Here is a 23,583-nt window from a genome sequence, read left to right as displayed (position 1 = left end):
GAATTTGAATCAAAGGTGGGGAGGGGGGGCCCCCCCCCCCCCCCCTCCCCACCTTTGATTCAGGTACCTCGATCGAGGTACCGGCGAAGCGTTACCTCGATCGGTTTTGTCGACCTGATACGAGGAAAGCTCAAGAGGTTTGCCTCCTATCCTGTAACTTTTCATTCATCGATGGAATTTCAAGATGCTACATTCCACGGAATGTTGTGAATCTCCTCTTCCCCAGGGGCACATCAATTTTCAATATAGTCGCCAGTGGTGGCGATGCACTTTCGCTACCGGTGAACTACTCTCCGCATGGCGTCGACAATGACTGAGGGCGGTTGTTGGTTACACCAACGGCGCAGTGCATCGGTAACCTCGTCGTCGGACGAAAGCCGCATACACTTGAGATGTTTGTTTGTTTTTTTTTCTTTATCTTGCAAGACAGCCAAAAGTGTGAAGGTGCGAGGTCCGGGCTGTAAGGTGAATAAGGCAAAAGATCCAGAAGCTGCAGCTCCTCTAGCGCCGTTGTGAACTAAATTTGGGTGTAACGTGCTCCTAGGAATGTATCCCAAACTTTCGCTTGAGTTTAAATCAATTCTATGAGTGATATAAATGTTACTGTACAAGAGGCAAAACTTATTGATCACCCTCGTATTTGCTATTCCACAAAAAATAAACTTTCATGTCTAAAAACGATGGTGTGTGTCGTTTTCCTTAAATAAAAAAGGTAATCATAAGGGGCTTGAGGGGAAGGGGTGGGGGAGGGGGAGAGGGGGCAACTTCACCCTTCTTCACATTCATGAATACTACCCTGATTTGAAGCAGTTAAAATATCGACCAACAAAGTTTACTGTTTACACTCGTTGTTATGAAATTGAGGGGACAGGCAATGTTAGATCTGTCTCAACAAACAATGAAATCGGTTTTAGATATAAGTGGGCCGGATAACTTTAATCCACAATGAAATCATGCAGGCAAATACCGTAGTAGAAGGGCGTCTACTAACACAATCGTTTTAACACGCATTACTCACTGGCGCGACTACGAAAACGCTGGCGTGTGTAAAACCCCAACACGCGTCGAAAACGGGAAAAGTGAAATTTAAAATTTCGACGGCGGGGTGAGCAGCCAGCACTTTCGTTCCACGTGCCGCCGAATGCAGCAAATTAACATATTTCGCCACAGTATTCTTTAAAATGTACAAAATGAAATGTGATAATTTTGGAGCGTCTTCAACCCAGGAGCTGGTATGTTGACATTCGTTTATTAAAGGCACTTTGTAGAATTCTTTTTCTTTTTTCTATATTGCCTGGTCGGGAATGTAACTGCGTTCAATAGTGTGCAGAGCCCCTGACGATATTTCTATAAAAACAAAAGTTCCTATATGGATGAAAGCTGCAATCTAGCTTTCTTTGTATTCGTTTCATTTCCTTTTTTCCGTTATTTCTACTTAGTCTAGCTTTCTAAGAACATATAAAAGGTCGCTATTTTAGGCGATATGCGAATTTCGTTTGAAAACTAAAATGTCTCTCTATTCAATTGCACTAGCAACATTCCTCGTGGGAACCAGCCAGCTATGTCTGTTTTCATCCACTTTAAGCCTCCCCGACCCGCCTTACGAGGATGATCCGAATAATTTTGAACACCAACACGCGACTGGGGTAAGAAACTGTTCGAATTTCTTGCAAAGAACGGCGTTTTGCCTATGTGTTGTAGCCACGGTAAATTACTGTGAAACATAAATAGAAGGAACTAGTATTCGTGTTTCTTTAGGTGGAGGCATGTGATACCAGTTTTATGTTTTTATAATTTAAATTAATTTAAAGAGGCACCTCGATGACGTTTTTGTTTGAGATTATGCTCTTTGTTGTGTCTATAAAACGATCGGAAAGAAACCGTGGTCTCCCTCAGAATTTATTGGACTCTTCTTTAATCAGTTGCCCCCTCCACTACAGCCATGCCCCTAAAGCTTAGGGATCTGTGTTCAGCTTGAACGAATAGGCATTTATTTTTTCTGCTTTTTTATGTTGGAAACACAAACATAGTAATTCTACAAGTTTCTGAAATATCCAGGGGTTAAACACATGCTTGTCACCGCTTCCATCGAGAGAACAAACACCAGCGCAATCCATAAGATACTCAGGGAACGCTTATGATCTGCGTATTACTACTGACCGAAGTTGCTGCAGTAATAGCACCATTAAACCTACGCAGTATCGATGAGACATTATTGCCTGTAATATTGTCAAAATTATTTGAAGCCCACGGTGATCCTTAAAATACTAGGAGATATAGACGACGACAGGAAATGGCTCTGGGCCACTAGATAGATTGATGGCGCAAGAGTGTCATTGTATTTTGAGCAGTCATAACCGGTTTTAAATCAATCGGTCACACGCACACGCAGACTCTATATACACACGCAGACTCAAATTCGTGAAACAGCGTTCAGATGCAGAAAGCTCTACTCAGGCCCCGCAAGCTTTAAACAAATGTTCTTCAGTTACAGATATCGACAATCCATGTATTAAAATCTCCGTCAATCTGCAGGATTTACCGAAGTTCTTTTATAAAACGAAAGATGTCGGTGAAATGATGCGTTACTGCTACTGACGTAAATAATTACAAACAACCATATACTCACAAAAATTTATACCAAAGTAAAATAAACCTGGTAAAAACGTACAGTACTGAGACATCAGTTATATTGGTGTTTTTATCTCTCTATTTGTGTGGCGCTCACGACAGACACGATCTGCGAGTTTGATAGGGCTGGGCGTCGAATAAAACCTCTAACCCGATTAATCGCCACCCTTTAATCGACTAATTAATCCATTAATCGGTCTCGTTCATTTCCATGCATGTATGCAATGAAAGCAAAAAAACAAATGTTCGCCTTTGTTGAGTATGGGACAAACGGCGCAATATAAAATTTGAATTTCGAATCAACCTTTATGTGTAGTGTAGAACAGTTGAAAGGCAGTCACGCTTACAGATTATTACTTCAGCAGCAAGGGGCAAAGAGGTTCGTTGATATTCTGCGGCAAGGTCGACGTCTTTTGATTGTTCACAGTTGTCTCTGCTGCGCTAAACAGATACTCGAAGGGCATCCTCCACAGTTTACTTTAGACTAAAAGTTCAATCTAAAATTTGCCCTCCATACTCGTGTACTCGTCCACCTCTCCGTAGTTAAAGCGCCAACTTGTATATCTTTAGGTTCGCAAATTTTTACCGACTAACCAGTTAAAAAATTATACGCGATTAAACCGTTAATTAATAATTCGAAAAATGCATCGATCAATTGCCTAGCCATAATACAGTGGCTAGCTATACGAAGTGGAACGCTGGAGCGACGGCCCAAGGCAGTACTACAGCCCACGCAGTCTAGTGGGCAGCGAGCCAAGCAGCGAAGCGGTTGTCTTCAGATTCGTCGATGCTCCTCCCGCACGATATCTCCCTCGTTTGCCTCCACCACCGCTTGCATGATAGCGACAATTACTTTTGATAGGGATGTGCACGTTATCAGAGGCGTGCTCGCGCTCGTAGCCGAGGCGCATAGGCGCATAGGAGAACATTATTGCGGCGAGCGCATCTTGACGTGCACGGGGGGGGCGCCCTTACAAAAACGGGTCTCAACATTCTTTTTAATTTTTTTAGACTTCTTATTGACTTTCCGCGATCCTACTGAATTCCTTTATAAACGCACTTTGTTTTGACTATTGTCAAAAAACTTTCAAAAGAAAAAATATTAAATTTTTTTGTAGACTTATTTATAAAAAAATTAAAAAGAACTTGTAAAGACGTTTTTCTATTGGATATTTTCTAAAAAAAATCAAAAGGAAAAACAATAAATTTTGTTTTGTAGACTTATTTATAAAAAAATTAAAAAGAACTTGTAAAGACCTTTTTCTGTAGATTATTTTCTAAAAAAATTCAAAAGGAGAAACAATAGATTTTGTTTGTAGACTTATTTATAAAAAAATAAAAAGAAGTTGTAACAGCGTTTTTTGTAGGTTATTTTCTAAAAAATAAAGAAAACCTATTGACATTATTTCTTTATAATATTTTATAAAAAGAGACATTTTTTTATTATTTTATTTGGTCTGCGGTTGTGTGCAAGGTGCGATATGAGGGATGTTTTTTTTTACTTTTTATTTAAAATGTGTTGACTTCTTGTTCACTTTGATTACTTTATTTCGACTGACTTCCTGTTGACATGGTCAACGAAAAGTTTGTTGATTTTGTGTTGAAACTTTTTTTGTGATTTTCTATTGACTTTCTACTAACTCTACGTTGGATCTTTTTTCTGTTGACTTCCTGTTGAAAGTGTTATCAGAAATACTGCGGACGTTCTATTTACTTCGTGTTTAAAGTATTCAGTTGACTTTCTGTAGCCAGTGTCAAAAGAAAAGCTACAAACTTTCTGTTGACTTTTTATTGAACATAATACATCTTGACTAAATGTCAAAAGTCACTAAGTTTCTCAATAGTCTCTGACAAGTTGAGAACAATAGAGAGGAGCTTCCGTTCTCCTGCCTCCAGCGCGAGCCTTCTATCCTTGACAACTCTTCGACATCTCGCGCCCCTCGAGCTCGACTGCGCAGTCAAAGCACGACGGAAGGCATGGGGCGCGTGCTGGAGGGCAGGCGTTCGAAAAACACGCCCTGCCGTTCTCACTTTGTAAATGACAATCGCTGCATTATTGACCCTATTCAACTAGTAAAGAAGAGCAAAATAACTATTTTAAAGTGGAGCAACCGTCTTGACTGGCTTCGTCCCGAGTGGTGGTATGCAGAGAAACGATAAACATTTGTTCAGTGAGCCGTTTTTGTGGATGTCGTTTTAGCGACTACACGAAATTATTATTAGTTGTACCAATGCTTTTTAGTAAGAGATAGAGTCCACGAACTTCGAAACACTGTCTTTCCTTTGACAGACTTTCGAGAAGGAGACCGGAGACTTGGAAACTTAGTAAGTGCTGAGGTAGTCACCGGCCAAATGATTACCTTCAATATGTAGGCTATATAAGGCTCTGGTGCTGTCAACAGGACTGTGTTTCTGGTGTTGAGTGCTTGATGGTGTTTGTGTTTGTTTACATTGCTTATTTGTGGGATGTGTATGTACCAAAAAGACAGTATTTCCTAACGAAATTAAAAAATATAGTAAAAAAATTAGTGTTTTTTTTTAACGTTAATCTGCGGTTTTGTCAAAAGGAATTCAACAAAATTTATGTAAGAAGGAATTCAAAAGAATGTATGTAAGAAGGAATTCTAAAAAATTTAAGTGGCCAATTTTAACTAGGAGTTAAATAAGTTGTCAAAACAAAGTCTAAAAAACATCAAAAAAGTTTAAAAAGAAATTCAATAGGACTCCAGAAAAGTTTCAACAAATATTCAAAAGAATTTAACTACAGTTTTTTGTAAGGGCGGGGGGGTTTCACGAAACTGATCACCTACGCTGTAACCCCGCCGCTTGGCTCGCTGCCCGATGGATAACGTGAGCTGTAATGTTTGGTTGCCGCTTACGCATTCCAACTTATATCGCCAGCCACTGTATGCACGAACAATAAAACACAAATAAGATCAAATTGCGCGGTTCCACGTGCCAAACCAACGAAGAGCGCCTGGCACACCTCAGCTGAGGACTGAGGACTATTTTCGACGACTTAAGGATCTTGTGATGTGCAACCGAATCTCGGTTACCACGGCGCCTTCTCTACAATAAAGCGCGATCCAAACCAACGCGTTTTTGTGCGCTTCTAAGCCGTGCGCTTCCCCAAAACTGCGTATTTCATGACGTTTTTACTGTTTCCGGTGCGCTTTGTAGGTGCGCTTTGCGTTTGTAGCATCCCGTTGCACGCTTTTGCCGCGTGCTTTGGGGAATCCAGATTTCGGTTCAGCATCCCTCTAAGGCTGTCGCGGAGTTAACATTGATTACCCACGATGGTTTGTTTGTTCGCTTCAATTTCAATGCCAGACTCCAAAGTTTGCACTAACTGTAGTCTCCCAACGACCTATAACCTACCAACGAACATTCATTAAAGCAAAGTTAAGAATGTAAGGTCTATAACTTTCAAAAGCCCTGAGCGTGCGCGAGAGCACAGGCACCCTTTGCTTTCAATTTATTACGATACTGTTAACGCGGAATAAACAAATATTCTTAGTCTGGAGCTGATACGCTGAATCGATGCATGCATGCCTTAAAATCAAAGCCCTTTCTTGGCATCAGCCAGCCAGTGCATGCAAGTCGCGGAACACGCCCAGAGATAGGATCACAAACTAATTTGCTGATTCTCTGAAAGCGTTCGGTCTGAAGGCCTTCAATATCTACGTCAGAGCTCTTTGACAAAACAAGGTGTTTCTTTACCCCAGACAGACAAGCAGTGTTAAAAAATACACGTAAAAGCAGGAGACAACACATAATGTCTTCGACACGTTGTATCAGAGACGTTCTGTGCTTCCCATCTCTTTTGTGGGTTTTTCGTATCCCTCCTTGTCTCGGATTATGTAAACTTTTTACCAACTCGCCTGCGCACGAATACTTCCCTCAGATATTCAGTAGGCTCTTTCATATCGATGTTCTGCGTGAAAAAGCAAGTTGGTGAGCATGCTGCGTCATTGTGTGCGTGAGAATATATTTACGTGTGGGTGAGTTTATCATATTTATTTGCAGCTCCTGTGTAGCAGTTACACGTACTACATGTGGAGTCGCACACATACGTCACAATTTCAAAGTGAATGCGTATCCGTGAAAATTACGTCGGGACTTCGTAACGGAACGTATCAGGTTCTTCTAAGGCACCGCTTTACCGGCTCAAAACAAATATAAGCGTAAAATTTTATAAGGATTCCTAAAGTGAAAATGCGACATTCATATCTTATTCCAAAATTCTAGGTACAGCTTGAACGTAACCGTCCACCCATTCACCTCCGGATCACACACTGAGGACAATGCGCTTTTCTTCACTTTTCAAAGTTGTAAGTATGCATAAAAAATCGTAACGTTTTCTCACTTTTAATGGGCCAAATAAAAAGTTATCAAAATCATTAAAAAAAGAGCCTTAGTTTTACCTCACGAAGCAAGGGCTAATGTCGCATCAGTAGACAATGCAGGCTTTCTCAATTATATTTATCTTCCGCAACAAAACGAGTTGTATTTTTTTTTTTCGTATGAAAGTGTTCGAAATTTGATTTAATTTCGTTTCAGTTTAAAAGAAAGCTAAATCTTTTAAAAAAAATGTAGTTAGGAGCTAACTTTTATAGCTTTTTGTCACGTAAATTCAGTTATCGCACTTATGTTCGCCAAAAGTAACCGTAAACCGCATTTATTGTGAAAAGTTAGTGCAGCGACTGTCGCCGGGCGTGCGACGATTCTTTCTGCCGCTTATTATCTGTCTAAAGCGTCGTGACCTCATCGTCAACATGTTAGCATCGACCAAGGGTACCCCGCTGGTGACGTCGCATTGGCTAGTTTTTCTCTCCGCCCTCACGCTTTCCTACCCCGGCGCGCCGCAGCCGGTGGTTCCACGCATCTACGTCGAACGTTTAATTTGCTATTACGACTCCCCCCCTAATGAGATCGAAAAAAAAACTCAAGACACGTCATTTTTTAACTGTTTCCAGTACAACTGCTACTGGTTATTTGAATTCAAGGACCTTTTTAACTCAAGTCCGGACGTAGCTGACGCTACGAGCTGATGGGAGCAATCAGACAGCGTCAAAATGTACCATCATGGTGTTCGTCATGTTGTTGTACGTATTCCATCATCGCTGTACGAATCATAAACAACGGAGGCCCAATGACTTGCGTTTTTGACGCTCTTTGATTGGTCCCATTCGCTCGTTGCGTCGGCTGTGCCTGGACGTAAGATGAAACGAAGTATGACCGTTGGATCGTCGTGAAGGACAAGTAAACTTAAGGTTAAAACGCAAACAGACAGGGAAAATAGAAAATAACACAAACGACAGGGACAAGGCGCTACTCTCAACTGATTTATTGCAAAACCGTCCAACGCTTTTATAGACAACTCATCCACCGTTTACATTTCAAACGCCAACAGCCAATAAAAACACCTTACAGACACCCATCGAGATAGGTCACTTTTTCGTCTAGTAGGCTAACAGATGGCGCACTGATGCACTTGTCATTCTTCTTTTTAATAAAGAAAGCCTCTATGATCCATGAAATACTGCTTAGTTGCGGCAAAGTTTGTATAGGACAAACAGGACGCTGTTGCAATGACTGGGCAAGAGAGCACAAACTATCTGTACGCAACAATTCGGGGGGTCATCTGTCGGAGCATTGCAAGCGTTGTGGTTGCCAGCCGATTTTTGAAAAAAGCGAAAGAAAAAACAGAGCGGGAGATTATAGAGGCTTTCTTTATTAAAAAGAAGAATGACAAGTGCATCAGTGCGCCATCTGTTAGCCTACTAGATAAAGAAGTGAACTATCTCGATGGGTGTCTGTACGGTGTTTTTATTGGCTGTTGGCGTTTGAAATGTAAACGGTGGATGAGTTGCCTATAAAAGCGTTGAACGGTCCTGCAATAAATCAGCTGAGAGTAGCACCTTGTCCCTGTCGTTTGTGTTATTTTCTATTGTCCCTGTCTCTTTTGCGCTTTTAACCTTATACCTACCATGGACCAACTAGCCCGAACCAAAGTTTTAATGACAAGCAAACTGTTGTTTCGTAGATGATTGGGTGCAACAAATAGCAGAACCGGCCCTTGTGAGCCATAGTAGAGACGATATAATATCTTGTTTTGTATTGAGTAGAGTCCGGCATGTCGTTGTTTGTGGCGGTTGAGGTCAGTTCTCTTGAGATTTCAAAAAAATCTTCTGCAAGTATGGGTCTTTTCTTTGCTCAACAGTGGAACCCGGCGTGGTTGTCGAGGCAAGAACGGCAACGGAAGGTGTAGGGTCGCCTGGACCTGCCGAAATCGGATTGCAAGATGAGAAGTCAGGTGCGTCGTATCAACTGCGTCTCGACTTCAACTGAGACAAAAGAATAGTTGACAATGAATCATCAAATTTTATAATGAAATCGTTTATGATATGTGTTTCTCTTTCGTTCTTGTCTTTTGGCATTCTCGTGAATGGCGGCATAAAAAACCCTGGCCGTATCCTATTTTGTTTGCGCTTGTCGCTTCCTGATTCATTGTTCGGCGGTCTTATCGCCGGATGTTGCAATCCGATTGGATAAGGAGGGGTGAAAACGTTGCTCAGGAAACGTAATGCCCTGAGTTCTTCGTGCTGCCAAAGAATATAACTTCAATTAACTGGACCGAGTTCATATTCTGTCTTTTGCAAATACTACTCAAGTCCTCGCATGCCCGCATTTAATAACTGCCGATAAAAATAGTAAACCTTGTTAACAGTGTCAAGTGGAGTACGTTTCAACCTCGAGGCTAACCATGGAAGAGTTTCTCATTCTCAGCTCTACAAAAATTTGCTGAAGAAAAGGTGGTAAGATTAAGGCCCCGGAGAAGTTCACTTTTAGAACACCTTGTCTTTATATCTTGACGCTCCTTTACCACAGACACTGCGTCAATCAAATGTCGTTGTTGTTGTTGTTGTTGTTGTTTTCAGTGGCAAAGTTTTATAATGAAGTTTGGATATTTCTGCCTTTATAGTGAAAGTACTTTGAGCAAGCGAAGTATCGACGTTGCACAATGCCCAAGTCACTTAAAAGCTAAAGATAACATAAAAGTTCTTCAGTAACAGTTTGACTCAAAATGTAACTGAGGCTAATTGTAGTGAATTAGCTTGATGTATTACAGTGCCCAACTGTCCGACTTAAACGCATCCGTTTTTTTTTCTTGTTTTTTTTTGGAGAGGGAGAAAAAATAAGTGTTTGTCTCTAGTCTTTTTAGCTTTCCGTGGCAAGCGGTAGCTAGAAGACTAAAAGAAAATATACACGCATGCGTCGCAGCATTCCGCGTAGACACAATTTAAATATGTAAACGATGTGTGTCATAAACAGTTTACCATTTATGTTTGTTCGTTGTATTCACTCCTCTGGGTTCAAGTAGCCCCAAGCAACTAAATACATTTTACTCGTTTCTTCGGCTTAACTTCCACTTAAAGTTATTAGGGTCATACGCTATTTATTAATCTTCTTTTTTGTGTGTTTAGGTCCTCAGCCGTCGTTGTATAAATTTTTGTACATCAACTTAGACAAGACGTGTGCTGTTCTGCGCGCAACGCATGAACAAGATGGGACAGGTAAGAAAAAATGTACTACCTTTCATGGTATCCTTCATTTTTAAAAAAAATATACTTTTTCCTAAACGTATTTAAAACATTACAGATGCTTTTGTACATTCTCCAGGTAACCCCTTCCCTCTCCCCCAAGTGCGTAATATTTGTTTAGAAATGCAGGAGTGACAAATATATTGAAAGTGAAACGCGAAATATCTTATGATTCTGGCTAATCTGGTGCGATTCAGTCATAAAAACAAGTACTGTAAACGACTTCATTTTCTCGGGCTCAAATTTTCGCGAATCGGGCCAAAGCTGAAAATTTAGAATTATTCGCGGGTTCTAATTTTCGCGAATCGAGTGTAGTTTCCGTAGCGTTCACGTATTGCCCGAATTGTCCGTGGGACGTATTTTTCGCGAATTGTAGGCGATTCGCTTTATTCGCGAAAATGAGGTCCTCCCGAAAATTTAGTCTTTTACAGTATATTTTCGTTAGCTTAGACGTGCTAAGAAATTGTACGTTATTTTGTAATTATCGCCTGGTCTTTCGCCATAGACCTCCTGCGTCTAGACAACCCAGATTCTTCAAAGAGAAAAGGTGAGGGCTAAAGATGGCGGGTAGTTTGATGCAGCCTTAAACATGCCACCGACTACTCCGTTTTAATTCCGTTTTCTAAATTAATTTCTACAAAATGCGCTCTTTATGGATACGATAAAGGGAAAACGTTCTTTTTAAGAAACTAATATCTATCAATATATTTCTGCATCCACGAGTTCAAGAAGTATGGTTTACACTAACCGGCTAATGATTAAAAACGGAAGAGCACCATCCCGGTATTCGCGGATAAATTCGCAGAAATATCCGTGAAACTTTTTGTTAAATATTTTGCCTCGTTTTTCTTTTTTTTATTTCGAAATGTCTACTATTTTGTTCTCTACTTTTTATAGTAATTGATTTCACATTTGTATTACTCAAACACTCGAATGAATGCCCACGCTCGCCTCAGAAGAGCCAATTGAACGTAGCTGCAAATATAGTGACAGCGAGCAAAAAATTGAAAAGAAAGCACTAAAAGAAAAAAAAAAAAAAAAAACAGATGCACACACACACACACACACACTGCCTTTTTATTCCTACAACTCTTCCTTCTGAACTCAGTATTTCTAGCGCTATTCTATCATTTCATTATGTACCAACAGACGAATGTAATGCTTCCTGTAACGAGTGCACGGAATTTTCGACCAGTAGTATTCGGCTCACGCCTTTATTAACACAAATATTGGGTCGTCTGGGACAACAGTTTGAAAACCGCGAAATCAGGATGCGTCCCTGGGTTATATAAAAAGATTTTTTATATATTGGTTTGACTTTCAACAAAGATTAGGCGTTCCAAGTATACGTTTTCCTCATTTATTCCGATTTATTAACTAATAAACACACATAAAAAGGCTGACACTGGAAGTACGCTGATCGGCTGCTCCGTAAAAACAAATACTACAAATGACACGTAAGTTTGCACTAAACGAATAAATAAAATCACATTTACCCACACAGGCTAAGAAAAGGACCACGATAACAAAATTATGTGGCTGCTCATCCGCTTCGAAGCCTGTAAAGCAGATCTGAGAAGCCGAGAGCAAAGAGGGACTTTTTTCTCGTCTCCAGGCTTTCTTGGACTCCAAATTTCCTCTTGGCCTTGTGACAAGCACACATTTGGTGTAGAGACAATTTTTTTTTAATCGGCCAATAAACTGCAGTATAAAAAACAATGCAGTCCTCTTCAGTATCGCCTTGGAAGACCACACGTCAAATATTACGACGCAGTTCTGTCTAAATGTTTCTTAAACGATCCGGCAAACTTTGCAACTCGCCAAGTTGCCGAAATCGGCTGACTCGAGCGGGCGAATTCAGGCGCAACCAACAGCGCACTCAAGGCTACGGCATGGGCGGAGCCAACATTGAGCTAAACGCCATCTACATGGCCCCCCTTTTGCTTGTTTTCACTTCTCCGGGCGAGCGTAGCGCATGACGTCAGCAACGTTGCCTCTCGGTGCTCAGCGGCGTCCACGTGATTGGCGTACGTGCCTGCGCAGCGCGCTTCTTGGGAGGAGACCAACCGCCCGCCGTGGTCCCGCCGTTACCGCCGTCTTTCGCGTCACAACCACCGTCGTCGTCTCACCGTTTGTGATTATTGCCTCTCGACGTTTCGTCCACACTATGGACACCACGTGCGCAGAGTCGCAGATTTATGCCGCAGTTGTGCAGACGTCGTCGAATGCCGTAGACACCAAACCGTAGCGAAGAGTGCGGTGCAGACGACAATCGCGCCTGCCGCACGCCCGCCCGCCCCCATCCCGCCCGTCGTTGGGCCGAAGATCACGTGACATCTCGTACCACGTGATGGCCATGTACTTGGCGGCCCGAGGCCAATGTTGCCGGACGGAGCCGAAGTTTCGGTTTCCATTTCCGCTTGTGTTTAAAATTAGATTTAAAAATATATATCCCATTTTTTGCGAAGAAAACGACGTAGTGTCTTTTAATAGGGCTTTTTAATTCGAAATCACTCATCATCCCAAAATCTTCGGAATTGCGCGGAGTTGTCCTTTAAGCATAGGCAGGACAGAAGATAACAGTGTTATCCTTTATTTACCCATAAACTTTATTTAGCTATGTGTCACGGCATTTGACAATATAAACATGAATGTAATCTTTTCGACTTCTACACTTAAGTGAAACGTTTACATTTAATTAAAACCCATAAAATACATCCATAATATGGCAGGCTCTCGAGAAAAAAAAATAGGAAGCGTTGATTCCGTGACGGCGACAAGGGGAAACTGACTGCCTGTAGGGTGTGCAAGCTCTTCTGCTCTTTGTTCCTTTCGTGCGTTCGTTTAAGATGCAACACCACCATGCATGACGTTTTCATGCTTTTTTGACGGCTTATGACTTTCTTTCTATGTATCTTACATTTATAAAATGAATGTCAAATTAAAGAGCTGTTTTTCAACAATACTTTAATGTCTCGATATTACGATTATTTTTAGCGGTTAGTTAATTATTTAGCTTTTAATAGACCACAATCTCTAATATTGAAAAATTTATTTCTTGAGATATAACGTCCCATTGTGCACGATATTTTGCGTGAGCGTTCGGTTGGATGTAATAAAGTAAAAAAATAAGCAACGAACTGTAAAGATAATGTATATTTTAAAATAAAAAATAAAGTTTAAAATGGTATTTTTTATGGCGCTGTAAAAACGGAATCACGTCAACTAATCGAAATAACGAGACATTAAATTATGAAGCATCCTTCGATATTACGATTTCCAGAACTTCCATTATGATATATTACACGTTAATAATGTTATAAGACCTGAAACTTTTCCCATTCAGTTACGGCAATTTGTAGTTTCTTATTATAAAATGCAGATGGCGACACGTGTTCAAGAAGAGTTTGATGTGCATTTTCCGTCGTGTGCCGCTTGGAACGCCACGGGAAAGACAGAAAAAGCGCCAGATGTCAGAGTGTCAGATGCCTGGATGCTCGCAGTGAGCGAGCCAGAGATGTCAGAACAACCAGCGCGAGACTGCGGGTGCACCACAGCTCCTTTTCGCGCGTCCTACTGTGCTTCGGTTCACATGCCCGTCGCGATCCAAATGAAATGGGCGCCATGAAATGCATTCTGCCATTTCAGATTCCGCCACGTATGCGAAAACATTTTAATGTTTTTATCACTTGCAAAAATCAACTGCGCAATCAAACTATGCTTGTCAGAATGGTTTGACTATATTTTGTTTCAAAAACCACCTCGGTGGCTCTTAAGTAGCAATGTTATTAAAACAAAACACAAAACAATAAATCGTCTTAGTGTCTCTGAGCTAACGCGCTGGCCCATGAATCCATATTTGTCGGATTTAAATATCGGCCGAGGTGCCCGCAATCCGACGGAGGCCAATCTGAGATTTCAGTTGCACGTTAGTCAAAATAAGTCAAAATAAATCAAGTTAGTCCAAATAAACCCGCACTTTTTTTTTTTTTATTAGGGCATGTTAAGTGATTTTTGTTGGTTTGGCTTGTGAGAAACTTTGTTCGGAGCGCAGCAAACGATACGGGCTGATGAAGCCACTGAAGCACCGCCAAGAGCGCGAGGTTAAGCTGTTCTTTCTCTTTCTGTGCCTGTGCGGTTCGGGCACTAGATAAGCTACGCTTCATACAGATCTTGGTGCTTAAAATGTTGGTTGTCAGTTATCTGAAACTATCTGAAATCACAAGAAAAGCTTTTTCGTCCTTCACAAATGTTTAAACAGTTCGAGAAAAAGCAAAGCAGTATTACGTGAGCTACCTGACACCGAATGCTCAGGAAGTCGCACTTTTGAATCATGACGATCAGCACTTGCGTTTGATTTGTTACTAACCAACGAGATGGCGGCGCCCACAACAATATCGGGAGGACAAGTGCCGATACTCTAAGCGTAGCTCATTTGGTTTACCTCACAGGCCACTAAATGAGCTGCGCTTAGAGTATCGGCACTCCGTTCCCCGACATTGTTGTGGGCGCCGCCATTTTGGCTCGTATGCAGAGCAGACGCAACTGCCGATCGTCAAAATTCAAAAGTGCGACTTCCTCAATATTAGATTCGGTGTTCGGAAGGTCATGTAATATTGATTTTTTCTGTCGCGAACTGTTTAAACATTTGTGAAGGGCGGAAAAGCGTTCCTTATGATTCCAGATAAAGCTTCAGATAACTGGCAACCATGATATTAAGACACATTATGGCCAAGTGTCGTTACTCTGAAGCGTAGCTTATCTAGTGGCGCTAGCTAAACCTGAAGCCCCTCCGTCCTGGGAAAAGTGGCGCCATTCATTGTTGTGGAAATGCTCGAGGCACGTGCCGCGCGCCACTTCTGGGAAATTCATGGCGTCTGAAATCTAGCTCAGTGCTGCGCTGTGCCGCCGTGATCTTCCTAAAGCCTGGTTCAGACAGTTGCGTTTGACTGCGTTTGACTGCGTTTGACTGCGTTGCATCAGCGAGAAACCAGGACATCCCTGCTGCTTATATCGCGTGCCAAGATGATTCCTTGGATTGGATTCCACGCTTCATACGAAGCACAGATGTGCCGGTGACTAGCTTTCCGCACTCGACGCAACGCAGTCAAACGCACTCAAACGCAAGTGTCTGAACCGGCCTTTTGAGCTGCACGTTGCGCGTGCCTCGTGCATCGACGGAGCTCGCGCTACTTTTGAAACATGAAGGGGCTTTAGCTATACCAAGTGCGGTGGGGGATCGTTGGCCGAGTGTGTTGTGGCACCGCAGACCAGAGCACGTGGAGAAATGCTCGAGCGCGAGCTCCTTTCAGGGCACGGAGCTCACGCTGCAGAACCTGTAGGGAGTAAATCCCCTCGATGCCGTTTGAGCTGGTCTTTCATGTAACCTCAAACGTGCCAGTGCACGAGGCCCGTCTCTCTAGCGGCCCTTGGAGGCAAATGGCGGCGCAGCACTAAAATGACTGGCCCTTGAAAGAGAATGGCGGTGGAGCACCCACTCGTGGCACGTGTCTTGCGCGTTTCCTCAATAATGGTTGGCGGTACTTGTAAAAAACGCTTTTACCAAGGGGCTTTAGAAGGGACCTTGGGTTCAGTCGACCACCTGCATCCTACCGTCGCGCGATCGTGTACCACACATACTGCGTAATGCACGTTAAAGACACCGAGCTAACAGTTGTACAGCACTTTTTATAATCTTCAACGGGTAACAATGTCGCCCTACGAAACATCTGCTCTTTAAAAAACTAACGACTAATTCTGAATGCTCCGTTACATTGCACTTTAATGTGTGTTCGCGTGTTCGCGTTTTTTTTTTTATACATCTTTGATTATGCGGTTCTTACTTATGAAACAGGCTATAGTTGTCGGACTTCTGGAAAATATTATATAACTAAGAAAATGGTATGTAAACGCAAAATACAAAAAAAAACATACATATAGGCGTATTTAATAAAATAATTGAAATAATAGAATTGCTTATAATTGTGTTCTCAACGGTTTGAGCGCACCAAAAAGGATATAAAAGCAAGCTCGATGCATTGGATGGTGCGCTTGTTCACTGTAAGTGTAGTTCAGGGTAGTATGCTCGCACTTGTATGTTCCGCTTCGCTCACACGATAAAATCAAATACTCTACTGGTAATGTATTTAGTGAAACAAAGCTACCTTCTGCATATGTGCAAGGCCCTCAGTTTTCGCGTGATTACACAGACGCTTGTTTATCATTATTGTTTTCGCTTCCCACTGCGATTCATGTCGTGCTTTTTTGTGTGCTACATGCATTAGATACATAGGTAACCAAGGAGCATTCTATTTCGCGAATTGTAAAAAAAAAACCTATGCAACTTGCCACGTGTGCCACAATCAATACAAAATATTAAAAGCATCACATATGACCGCTTGCCTGAGTAAACATTGTTGTTTGTCAAGAACAATTATGATTGTATAAAATCACGTGGGAAAAACTCGTTCTCAGCACACGGCCGTTAGCATGCAGTGAATACTCATAATCGGCGCCGAGATGATTGGTAGCTGTCAGCAGGTGGAGTTTTTCTACCAACCCAGAGTTAGAATGTTTCCTTCCTTCTGTTGTAAGCAATCAGGAGTCAACTTACACCAAACCCTCGGGTATTAAAGTACTATGAACATTCAAACATTACTGCCTGAGCAGTATATGCGTGCAAACTTTAGCTTTTGATGCACGCTTAACTTTTGATATGCTCAACGCTAGTGTAAAATGTAGCGCTGTTTCAGTCTTAATCAGCGTACGATGTGCGTGCTTACACTGCATTTTATGCAACGTCAAACTCTACCGTTTGCATATTTTTTTATTTATGTACACCACTACTTGTGCGCATAATTTACCAAATTAACACTTGTACAAGATGTCACAAAAAAAATGTTTTTTTTTTGAGAAATTTAGTTATGCATTGCCTCACGCTCATTCTCTACCCAAAGGTAGTAGCACTAAGTTACAACCAGATGCCAAAGTTTTATCCCGAAAGGACACCTTATTCAAAAGTTATAAGTGATTTTCTGAAAATCTCAATGGAAAAATGGAGCCCGTTTTTGCCCGTTTTCGGTTTCTGGTGCCATCCCCCATGTATTCGGAAACTACGTCGGCGTTATTTTGCCATTGAACTTTTCAGAAAATCACTTAGAACTTTTGAGTAAGGTATCGGACCGGGCTGAAGCTTTGGCATCTGGTTGTGACCTCTAGCGCTACCTTTGGGCGGAGAATGAGCATTTGGCGATGCCTAGTTTAGTCTTGCAATAATAAAAAAAAAAGATCCTGTAATTTTTTTTTTTGTTTTTTTTTTGTGACAGACTGTACATTGCTTAAACTATGTGCAAAAGCTATCCACAGACCCAGAATCTTTGCCTGGCCAGTCATGCATTTATCACTGGATTCGTATTAAAATTAATTATTATAATTTATTGCTGTGAGTGAATTTGTATTAAAATATTGAATGAATTTGTATTAAAGTATTAAAATTAATTATTATAATTTACTGCTGTGAGTGAATTATTAACTTCGGCATTTTTTATTATGACTCCCGCACCACTCCTGCTTTGGGCTCACCAAACTCAACATCTAAACCTGAGTGTCATTTTTTGTGTTTTCCAGCCTCGTGGTTTTGGTCAAACTAAACACCCAGCTACCTAAATGAGACACCTGACCGCCCAAAAAATAGTTAATTTGTTTTGATATTTTAGGTTGTTAATTCCTCAAGCTAGAATTTTGGAAACCCATGTCTATCACGTCATCAAGTTTTCCTGGAAATCCACGAAGAGCCAAACACATGCACGACAAAAGGGCCGGCCCGCCTTATTGCCGCCCGCAGAGCCGAGAAAGCAACGCTCGGTCACGGACTTCTAGAAGATTCGCGTTCATTCTTGCACCAGACTTAACTTTCGCCCTGCTTTCTTGTTCTCGAAAGTGCCAGTTCATACTCGCCCCGAGCACGTGACGCTCGAACTTTCTTTGACGAACTTCCGAGATAGTGACGCACTGTAGATAAGCAGCTGCCCGCGACATTGTCGAGTCAGTCTCGCTCTCGCTCTCTGTTACGCTGCCGAATCGCCGCCTAGTTTCTGCTGCCGGCCTCGACGCTCTTTCTTTACTTTTTTTTTGTTTGGCATAAGTTCGCCGATAACACCTTTATTTTTAACAAGTGCTGATTGTTGGGCAAGTTGGTAGGGTACGTTAGATAACATGATTGCGCTTTGAAGACAGGGACATGGGAGGAACAAACAACACAGAGCGCTAACTTTCAACTGATTTAATTCAAGAGCCTCAGCGTAGAAACACACTGCGTCACCGCGCCACATCTCAACCAATCCGTGGCCCCGCCATGGACCGCAAGTACGCTAACTCTTTATCCGCCAAGTCAATTGACGCCACACTGACGCAACACGTGCCGGAACTATTTATAGCGTCCGCTTCCATAATCTCTCCAACAGTCTTATCTTTGTGCCTCGCGAGAACAGTAGAAGAAGCAAATAATGGTTCGCACCCGCATCCATGACAGTGACACGACAGATGGCCATCCCGAACCCCGTTCACTTTTTGGGAGTGTTCCCTTAGCCGTACATTTAAACATCTGCCTGTATGGCCGACATAAATCTTGCCGCATGAAAGCGGAATTCGGTACACCACCCATAAAGCACGCGACAAACGAACTCCTGTGCTTGATTGGGCAGCCCGTCGGTACCTTGCGGAATAGATCTATCATCTTGCACATTTTTGCGAGCTTTCCGGGCGCAGAATAAACAACTTTTACGTTTACACGTTTTGCTATTTTTCCCACACTGTGCGCTGTTCTGTGCATCGAAGGCACAACCGCAACTTTTTGTCTCGCTTGACCTGCCTCTGGGCGCGGGCCAACGTCCTTTCTAATTTTCTTAAGGACGCCTTCTGCTAGAGATACAATCACAGCCTTTGGAAACCCGGCACGCTGCAAGCGTTTGTTTTGTTGAATCAGACTCAAGGACATTACATGATGGCAAGATTTTTTGAGGTCTTGCCATCATGTAATGTGAGTTCTTGCCACCGAATTCCGCTTGCATGTGGCAAGATTTATGTCGGCCAGACAGGCAGATGTTTAAATGTACGGCTAAGGGAACACTACCAGAAAGTGAACGGGGTTCGGGATGGCCATCTGGTCGTGTCACTGTCATGACTGCGGGAGCAAACCATTATGTGCTTCTTCTACCGTACTCGCGAGGCACAAAGATAAGACTGTTAGAGAGATTATGGAGGCTGACGCTCTAAATAGTTCCGGCACGTGTTGTGTCAGTGTGGCGTCAATTGACTTGGCAGATAAGGAGTTAGCGTACTTGCGGTCCGTGGCGGGGCCACGGATCGGTTGAGAACTTGAGATGTGGTGCGGTGACGCAGTGTGTTCCAACGCTGAGGCTCTTAAATTAAATCCGTTGAAAGTTAGCGCTCTGTGGTGTCTGTTCCTCCTATGTCCCTGTCTTAGCGCAATCATGTTTCCTAACTTTATTTTTAAGTTTACTGTTCGTCCTCTCGTCACCTTCATTCGTGATAATATAAATCTGATCACATTTAAATATGTGTAATTGGCCTCTGAAATATCCAATAGCGGCGCACGGGCAATTTTATATTTTTCAGCGCGTCGGTGGTTTTGTAATGCATGTGTCTCGCCATTTGGCTCAGGACGATTTTCGCGTTTTGTTCTGCCCACATTTGCTGGAGACGTGAGCTCGGAGCGTAGGTAATTGGCCCCCTTGCACGAGAACTGGCGTAGCCGTGCGCGTTCCAAAGAAAGCTCGTGCAGAGAAGAACAAGCCAGGGACCAGGGATGTCAAATTCAGGACATAAAAATATACCCAACTGTATCGAAGCGCCACCACGCACGATTTCTCGCATTGAGGTACAGGCCTGGAAGGCGATCCCACCGCCATCTATTGGTTCAGAATCACACTAACCAAGGGTGGGGTTGCACCTTAAAGCCCCAAATGCGCGCCCGCGAGCTTTATTTTTTTCCCCCGATTTTAACCATGCAATCACAACTTGCTTTTGGCCGTGTCGTCACCACGCGTTTTTGCGCGCTCTTTAATTTGCCCGTTTAGTGGCGTGCCCCTCCTTGCGTTCTGGTGCGGCGAAAACAAGTCTTGATACACGTGCTCTTCGAATTGTCACTCATTCGATTTTTTAGATATTCTTCGGCCGTTTATCACGCACGTGAAAAATGCCAAGTGATGTTGGTATAAAACGAAGAGTTACCGCCCATTTTCCGAGCTCGTTCCACACGTGACAAAGATGACAACGGACAGAAGGCGATTATTTGTATGGTCTATACATGCCAGGCAATGGGGACCATTCTACGCTAATATCTACAATGGTCTACATAAAACTGGAGCATTCCAGAATTGCCGTAAAAGTGTAAAAATAACCCAGCTGTCATAAATGGAAGAACGGCCATCCCATTGGGAAGCGAAAGCACTACAGAAATCGCTCCGCGCAACTTTGACTTTGTAAAAGTGTTTCGGTTAATGGCCGCAGACCACAAGACTCGAGAAGATCAGTGAAACATGTATATCATAAATGCAGTGACAGTGGCAGTTTGTAAAAGTTTCAATTAATTTTTTTAACCTAACAGACTCCGTCCTACATTTTTTGTTTTTACCATATTACGTAAAATGGGGTTCTGACGATTTTTAAACAGCGTCACCTGTCTCCTTTTTCAATACCCACCATCAGTTGTAGCCACTAAAGTGATGCTCTTCAGTACATGAATTATAATATCCAGTAACTGCTTGCTGCAGACCACCAAGGATACTTTTTTTTCCGCCGTGCCAATAACTTTAACAGAAATATACGAACACTTTGTTACTGCGAACGAAGAATTGGTAGGTTCCTTGATCTTCTAATAGCAGTTAACTATTATTGCATTGACAAATGTTTTCCTAAGTTTTCCCAACTCGACGTTTTAATGTATCAACTCTTTTGTATTTGTTTTCCAGGTTGCGAATTGTTTTCAGTAATAGAAGGAGGAGCCCCTCTTCCTGTTCTCCAGGAATGTCTGGATGTCTACATACAAAACTGCCCCAACAGAACATCTGAAGTATGGAAAGACGACTGTATAGAAGGAGACCAATACTAGAAAGCGACATCTCCATTTAGTCGTAAATGTTTCTTTGTGTTTACCAGTATACCAGTATTTTAGAAGTATATTTCCTTTGTCATGCTATCACCAGTTCAAGTCTATAATTAAGTGGTTGTGTTTACTGTACTACAATTATATGATCGGTAAAATAAAGGATGACGACTGGGAGCAGACGTGTAAAGGCTCACGTTGCAAAGTTAAGCACTGTTATCTGTCTACTCCGACGAGGCCGAGCTCGATTCACGGTAGACATATTGCGATGGTCCGCAACACCATCGCCCTACAAGACCCTCTTGAAGAAACAGGAAGAAGGCTTTCCAACATTACCGGAAGTTAATAGCATCAACTGGTGTCCACCTTTATTTTCTTCTGATATAAAAATAAGTATATTCTGCGAGGACATAAACCTCTGGCCGAATCACAGAGGCTGTCGGACCTAAACTTCATCGAAGCCAACAGCCACCACCAACCCCACCAGGATCCCGCCGGTGACCCCAAATATCCTCACGTCACTGCGGCTATAAATTACTTACACCGACATCACATTGGCGGCCATTGGGGATGCTTTTCTACACAGCGCGTGTCTTCTGGGGCATACATTAAGCACCATTCAATTTGTTTTACTCTGCAAAAACAAGTAGCAATGACCACCAGCTTAATGCGGTATGAAGTCGCGCGCACGCCATGTATACACCAACTCATGTTTACAAACAAACCGGAGCGCCCCTAGCGGACGTCACCGGCGCCGCGCATGCGCCGTGGATGGTGGGCAAGAAGTCCGCCGTCGCCCATAAACAGACCATTGAATTGCGTTGTTGTCGGCGTCGGTGGGAGTCCCCGTGCTCTTTTTCGCGTTGGAATTGTTGATTCTACGTCCTCCTAACAATGTCTGACTACTTGAGCGGCTTCAGCAAAACTATCAAGGCAAAACTTTGCGTGGATAATGTGACGTGCGGCGATTCATTTCACGTGGACGCCGCAGAATGGGCGCTAAAGCCTGACTCCCACGTCGAGATTCTGCTCGCTATTTTCAGTCGCGACGTCGCTCGGACTGCAAAAGCGTGGACCGTAGCTGAGATGGTGGACATCGACACTGAAAACCTCAAGTAGAATCGGGCAATACAAGTCGGTGATGGCCACTGGTAACAATGATCAACAACTTCTTGTATCTGTTTACACTTAGCCGACTTACCCCAACCAACCTTCAAAAATGTTTTGAGGCCTGCACTTAGTTCTTATCGCAATTACCGGGTCAACGTTTGGTTTACGAGCCGCTGTCGTTTGAACGAACTAACGACAAAAAGCAGCCAAGTTTGAAAGAGCAGACGACAGTTCGAACGCACGCGCAATGGAGTACGGGCAGGAAGCACCGCGTCCCGCGTCAACAAACCATTCGAATGTCACGTTGTCGGCGTCTGTGTGAGTCTGCATACTCTTTTTCGCGTTGGAGTTGTCGATTCTACGTCCTCATCGCAATGTCTTACCACTTCAATCTCCTGAGCGAAATTATCGAGGTTCGTTACGCCGCTAAACTTTCCGTAAGTAATTTGACGTGCGGCGATTCATTCGCATGAACGCTGCAGAATGGACGCCAAAACCATGATGAGATTCTTGTAGCTATTTTCGGTCGCGACGTCGCTCGTGCTGCAAAAGTGTAAAAGGTAGCGGCGATGATCGACGTGGATACTGAAAATCGGAAGCGGGAACAGACAAAGCGTAACAAGTAGGTGATGGCCACCGGTACCAATAATTAACATGTATCTACTGTTTACACCGAGCCTACTTAAGTCTTTTGAGGCCTGCAATTACTTCTTATTGCAATCACCGGGTCAAACTTTGGTCTACGGGCCGCTTTTGTTTGAACGAGCAGACGACAAAAAGCAGACAACTTTGAAAGAGCAGACGAAAGTTCGAACGATCAGGCGGCCGTGTGAATTTGAAGACGCACTGAATCCGTGGGTGGTCCGGACAACTTGGGGGTTTTCTCTCGGTCATGTTGGAACAAAGCAAATATATCTGGCGACTACAAATTGTGGCCCGCACACGCAATCGTAGTTCGACAGCGTCAGGTTTGCCCTTTTCACGGCTGCTATCCACGTTCTCGGACGAACGGAGGGTGCAAAAACACATGAAAACTGATCTTCAAACCTTCCCAGACTCTCTTGGTAAAGCCCCCATCGCAGCATTTTGACGAGAAGGCAGGTTTTTTTGTCT

General features: G+C 42.8%; 1 pseudogene; it reads left to right on the top strand.

Moving 5' to 3' along the window:
• The first annotated feature begins 1,508 nt into the window (after positions 1–1,508).
• LOC115327088 lies at positions 1,509–21,366 on the top strand (annotated as a pseudogene).
• The last annotated feature ends 2,217 nt before the right edge of the window (positions 21,367–23,583 follow it).

Source organism: Ixodes scapularis, unplaced genomic scaffold (assembly GCF_016920785.2).
Source record: "Ixodes scapularis isolate PalLabHiFi unplaced genomic scaffold, ASM1692078v2 PGA_scaffold5__190_contigs__length_132052651, whole genome shotgun sequence".
In the NCBI taxonomy this organism is placed as follows: domain Eukaryota; kingdom Metazoa; phylum Arthropoda; class Arachnida; order Ixodida; family Ixodidae; genus Ixodes; species Ixodes scapularis.
Note: the sequence above shows the minus strand (reverse complement) of the source record. Positions and strands in the feature narration are given on the sequence as shown.